The following is a 6,559-nucleotide window of genomic DNA, read 5'->3' as shown; positions in this document are numbered from 1 at the left end:
CATGGCCCTGGAGAGGAAGGAAGAAAGAAACTGACGCTGAGTCTCCATTAGTGCTCTGCCTCTACTGAGATTCTGGGAAGGAAAAGAGGCCAGGAGAGGGCTCAGAAAAATCTGCATTTCTCTCCCCACAGAATTCCTTTCCCTGTTATTTTCATTTGGCCCCAAGGCTTCAGAGGGATCAATACAGATACTTTCTAGGGAAGGAAATAAGACAGGAACATGTGCCCTGGTGGGGTGGTGCTTAGAATATTGAATAGGCTTTGACATAGCTTGATGCAGAAGCAAGGTAAAATTCTCCTAGGAGAGAAGTGCTACTGTAGTTTGCTGCTCCAGGGGAGAAGAAAGTAAATGAAAGCAGGGAGGAGGAGAATGAGTGGAGCCTTTTACTCCTCCCACCTCTGAAGTTCACAAATGGGATGGCGAGCTGAGGATGCAGGAGCCCAGAAAAAGCACTTTGCTGTGATGAAAACTATTTCCTACCCCATCATCACTGCGGCAGAGGGCAGTGAAAATGCCTCTGCCTCGGTTTTAAATCAAAATTCATTCTCCGGGGCGGCACTTGCTTTCTTTCGTGTTTCATTTGATGGCTGCACTGCTGACACGGATTCGCAATGGTTACTAAAATATTCACTGCAAAGAGCCGGTGTGAAACAGTTTCATACGCCGTTCCTCTTACTCATCTGGATTAACCTTTCTCGAGAAATCACAGCATTGTAAACACCCCTCAGCACTAAATAAAACACAGCGGTGTGCAGCGTTAAATGATTGCTTCAGCTTTTTTTTTTTCTGGCCCAACGCGTGACTTGTTTTATTTAGCAGTTTCTGCATTCCCCACTGTTTAGCAATCAGGCACCGTTGAAAGCTTTGCTTCTACTTCCCTTCCCTGGTTTAATGAGGTACAAGATAAAATACTCAGGCCTCCCATGTTTTTTTTTTTTTTTCCTCCCTTGGAAGATCAAGTCTTGAATAAGAATCAGATTTGGAAGGTCAGTGTTCAAAGGTTACTGCTGAGTCTACTTAGTGTCAAGAAAACAGAGACCAGTGCCCAAAGAGGCAAAGAGCAAGTCAAGATTGGTTTAAAAACTTGTAGATATTAATGCAATGTTGTGACTGAGAATTCAAATTCATAAAAGTCAGGAGAGTCAAAATTATGACCCTCCCAGCTCTCGTTATTTCCTCCTTGCACACATGATAGTATTTTATGTACTGTATTTGCTGTTATATTTATGCCCTTATATAGAATATGCCAACTTATAGTTGCTAGGGGAAGCATAACTTTCCATCTCAAACTTTCCTGCATTCTAATTTTTCAGTACAATTAGCATTAGCGCATCTCCATTCACTTTCCTTTCCCCTGATTTCTTAAGGAAAATGAAACTAGGTGTCTGTTTAAAAGCTCCCTGTTTTAACTAATCTTTGGAACTTATTCTGTATTTGTTGCCCAGCCTGTGAATGATACAGAAAAATTCCTTTGTTTGGGAGAAGAGCTTTATGGGGCTTGCAGATTCACAGCACCCATCCAGAGATTCTTTGTGGAGAAAGCAGACAGACATGTACTGGATCTCTCCAGGGTCCTGACACCCTAATCCAGTGCTGTTCACAGCAGGATACACATTGTTTTATACTCATAAGATTTGAGAATTAAGAGGAAGGATAGCAGGCTACCAAGAAGAGACTTGATACCCTATGAGCATATACAGGGGGAGGAGGTCCCCCTCAGTCACAGTCATAGGGGAGGGGAGTAAGGGGAAAATGGGAGGGAGGGAGATATAGGAGGATACAAGGGATGGGATAACAATTGAGATGTAATATGAATAAATTAATAAAATATATTAAAAAAAGATTTGAGAATTAGAACGGTAACTACAACAAAACAGAAGCAGGGAGATGGGTCTCTGTAACTTCACAGGATTGAAAAGAGTCTGAGCCGAAAAGATATTTTCACTAGACTGAAAATTGCTCCAGCTCCATGGGAGCAAATTCTTCAGACTCCTTGGTGCCCAGCCATCTACGCTGTCTGCTCTGATCAAACCTGGTGAATGCAGTGCATTTAGAAACAGAGGTGTGCTCAAACTCATTTACAGACACTATTTATTTTGCATGATTTTAGCTGGTAGTAATTTATGATAGGAAGAGTTTGGGATGATGCTGATACGAATGGGTCACTTGGATAAGGATTTAACCACTGTATCCTGACTAGACCACTGCACATTTAAAAAAGATTGTATAAAAATTAACTGAGTAATTTGTGTAACTTCATATATGCTTGAGTATCTTTATGTTACATTGCTTAGAAACAATATATATATATATGTTTATATATACATATATTGTACATATGTATATATGTCTGTGTAGGCACATATATTTATCACACATATATATAGTTTAGTACATACTTAATATATAGTTATAAATATTATATATATATCCTATCTTATAACTATCTTTCCTTTTTGTACCTTCAACCAATATTTAGTTTTTTGTACTGCCAACCAATATTTAATTTTTTAAAAAATAAACTTTACAAATTGATCTCCCTCAGTATTTGCATTTCATTAAGCCTCAAAATGCAAATTATTTCTTCATACTCAGAAAACATTTCTTATTTGGTTGGTGAAAATATTTTGGTAGCTTATGAGTTGTTTATTCACTTTTATTTGTTCTTTAATTTAATATTTGATAAGTATTTATTGAGAACTTATGCCAGAAGCCAATAATATTTAGAAACCGAGTGAGTAGGTCTTGAGGATACAGAAGTAAAGAAGACAGAGTGAAATATTCCTATGAGGTTGTAGCATAAAATGTTGTTGGGAGGACTGTCCAGCAGAGCAACGATGACACCAGATATGTAGTTTCAAATATTCTTATAGCCATATTACAAGACTAAAAAGAGATGAAGCAAATGTTGACAGTACATTTTATCCCAGTAGGCATAAAAGTTTATTATCTCACATATTATTCAAAGTATTAGTGAGATAACTTGCATTCTACTTTTACACACTCTCTTTAAACCCTGCTATGTATTTTGCAGCAATTACACATCTAAATTCTGACTAGCCACATCAATATTGCCAATAGTCAGCGTAGCTGCTGCTTGCCATTTTGAACAGTGTGGATCCTTCAAGGCAAGCAGCTCATGTCACACTCTATAGCAAATGAACATTCAATAGCATTTAGAGAAATAAGGGATCACATTTCCTTCAGCTTTAAGTTAAATGGCCCTGGATATTTTCAATACACGTTAGTATCCCCAAGGTATTCATTAGTATTAAGAAGAAATTGTTTAAATCAATGATTCTTGATGGTGATGTTAGAATTAATTATTAGAGTGTCAGAGGCACTGTGGTTGAGATAATCTTGGGGTCTGAGGTGTTCCTACTTCTGGTGACTTACTTTTGTTCTGGAATTTTAAAAAGAGTCTGAATTTGAGCTTTTAGAGTGCAGTTGAATCAGAAGTATATCCCTAGAGTCTAAATTGAGATTTTTTTCTTAAAGAAATTAACATAGAAGTACATAGGATCAATGATAAAGCATGCAGAAGCGAGACACTGGGTGATGGATGCTTTGTCTTCTAGGTACCCTCATTCCCCCTGGTCCAGAGAGCTCTGAAATTCAAATATAATGGCCTGACAGTAACAGCCTGAGCATGGCCATACTGCAGCCGTGGAAGAGTTTCTGCACCCTGGATTATATTATCTTATATTTCAAGGTGAATCTGGTTCCCATGGCAATATACAAGTGTGGGGTGAGTCAAGCATTTAAAAACCTTAAAATGGACTCCAAGGAAACACTCCAAATAGAAACAAGTGACCTCACAGAGGCCGAAAGAACAGGAACAGAAATAGCCCAGGCATGAAGAGAAAGTGCAAAAAACTTCCTTTGTAGTTTTCCTGTTTGGAGGAGTTCCTCAGGATTATGGCTGCTGCATCCAGAAGGCACGAGGTATTAATTAATTCGGGGGAATTTAGGTTTCTTCCCATCACAAAAAGAGAGAATGTTCTCTGCTTCCCCGAACTGGCCCAGGCAAGAACATTTAGCTTGCTTTGCGGTCAAATAAGTGGTTGACTTGTGTGGGTGGCACGAAGCTTGTTGTAGCAAGGCTATGGGGGCTTCTTCTTAGGACATCAACTGCCACACGTTCTTCCTCAATTGTAAAGCAATTGGTAGGTGGGAAGGACTCATCCCTGAAGACTGTTGAGAGGATATGCGTACAGTTTTATGAATGTCTTCTCTTTTACTACCGAGTGATGGGGGATGTACTAAAACTTGCCAGAGCAAGTGTATGTTATAAATCTGTGAAAGAGAGGGTAGGGGGTCTGAAGGAAAAATGCACCGCGGCCATCATTTCAACTGTGGCCATTCCCCATAAGAAATGTGAAATCAAAAGAAGGGAAAGGCAAGCGAAAATTAACTTTAAGTCCCAGAAGCTGACAAGCAGCTACCGTGATTTACAGCTGAGTCACATCAAGTCCAGTGTTGGAATGAGAAACATGGAGGACAGGCGTTTTTATGTTGGCTGTAATTGGACAAGTGAAGAAAATGATTTGTTGAAGGTGACGCTAATGACAACAGCCAATGTCACACCCTGCGCTGTGAAAAAAAGAGCACAGAGGCAGAACATATTGTGCCCAGCTTGAGTTTATGAGGAAAAAAAAAGGGTTTTTGCCAGAGGGAAAAATTTTGGGACTATAAAAAATGTAAATTTGGAGACTTATGTCTCTGGCCACGTTCCTATTTGGATTAGACGGTCTCTCCGTGCAGGCTAACTGCTAACTGGGATATCACCAAATGTAGTCCCCCTCAGCCTGCAGTGCTTTTCCAGGTGGTATTTTAAAACTTACTGTCTTCAATTATGGTAGCATATAGCTTTAAGTCCTGCTGGACTAGAGATAACATGATGTTTGAAAAAGAACCCATTGGTTTTAGTGATAACTTTTGAGTCATCATTCGGTCACATTGTGTCCCTCATCCTTCCAGATGGCCTCCAGTCCTGTACCTCCATGGTTAGTTAACACATTCACCAGTGCTGCCAACTTCTCCATTTTTCATGGCTCATTTTCTCTGTGGCCTAACCTTGGGGATGGTTGTGGCACTATTTTTTTTTCCCCTGTCTGGATTGATTCTCTGTGTCAAACTAACATCCAAAGAGCTATTATTTGTTTATTGGAGGAGAGCTTGTGAGAACATGAGCTTGGGTGGGCAGGGTACCAGGGGAAGATATGGTGGGTTTAGGGGAAGGGAGAAGAATATGCTCAAAGTAATTCTATGAAATTCTAAAAATGATTCATTACAAAGGCAAATAAAAAAGAATAGACAGCCCCAGTGTTATAATTTTTATTTTAAATTACCACCCTCCCTCAATCCCAGAGTCCCAGAGTTCCAGAGTCCCATGTGTTGAAGGCTGGTTCCTGAGTGACACAGTCGAAAGATGTCAGAACTTTAAAAAGTGGACCTGTTAGCTCTTTGTCACGGCCGTGAGTTCATAGGCACAGCGGGCCTAGAGAAGCCAACATGCCGATTGCCAGAAGCTGGGTTTGTTGCAAAACCTATGTGACCCTACGGGGACCCTTCGAGAAGTCTCATCTAGACCAGGAACTGAAGTTGATCGGAGAATTATGGGCTCCGGAACGAACGTGAGGTGTGGAGGGTCAAGTTTACACTGGCCAAGATGCGCAAGGCTGCCCGGGACCTGCTGATGCTCAAAGAAAAGGACTCGCGGCGTCTTTTTGAAGACAATGCTCTGCTGAGGCAACTTGTTCGTCTTGGGGTGTTGGATGAGAGCAAGATGAAGCTGGATTACATCCTGGGCCTAAAGATGGAGGATTTCTCGGAGAGGCGGCTACAAACCCAGGTCTTGAAGCTGGGCCTGGCCAAGTCTATTCACCATGCCCGAGTGCTTATCCGTCAGCATCACACCAGGGGCCGCAAGCAGGTGGTGAACATCTCATCCTTCCTTGTCCGTCTGGACTCCCAGAAGCACATTGACTTCTCCCTCCGTTCTCCTTATGGTGGTGGCCGCCCAGGTCGAGTGAAGAAGAAGAATGCCAAGAAAGGCCAGGATGGTGCTGGAGCTGGTGCTGATGAGGAAGAGGGTTAAATTAAAATCTTCCTGCACTGGAGGACTGTCTAGTTTTCCAGTTGACTAATAAAACAGTTTACACTTGGGGGGGAAAAGTGGACCTGTTAGGCGGAGATTTTCAAATCAGGGAGGCCACTAATGGTGTTGGTGAGATGCTGCCTCTTTCTTTGCCTTCTTGATTCCCAGCCAAGAGGCGAATGACTCGGTTTTGTGCACATTCCTGCCAGATATGCTGCCCCGGCCCCATGACAAGAGGCCTCAGAGCAGCAGATCTGCCCAATCAGGCACTGGAATCACCAGAACTGTGGATAAAGGAAATTGTTGCTGTATATAACATGGCTACTTTATGCATTTATTTTTAACTATTTATTTTATATTTTAATTATGTATATATAGTGTTCATGTGTGGATATTCATATATAAGTACAGGTATCCATGGAGGCAAGAGGTGTCGGCACCCCTAAACCCCATCCAGAA

At 41.2% G+C, this 6,559-nt stretch overlaps 1 pseudogene across 1 annotated transcript; it reads left to right on the top strand.

Moving 5' to 3' along the window:
* The first annotated feature begins 5,467 nt into the window (after positions 1-5,467).
* LOC311589995 (small ribosomal subunit protein uS4-like) lies at positions 5,468-6,168 on the top strand (annotated as a pseudogene). The gene has a single exon. The product of its transcript is annotated as a small ribosomal subunit protein uS4-like (transcript).
* The last annotated feature ends 391 nt before the right edge of the window (positions 6,169-6,559 follow it).

The sequence above is a fragment of the Acomys minous genome (assembly GCF_964271855.1).
Source record: "Acomys minous genome assembly, chromosome: 19".
Classification (NCBI taxonomy): Eukaryota; Metazoa; Chordata; class Mammalia; order Rodentia; family Muridae; genus Acomys; species Acomys minous.
The sequence above is the reverse complement of the archived record's forward strand: the minus strand, read 5'-3'. Positions and strand labels throughout refer to the sequence as shown.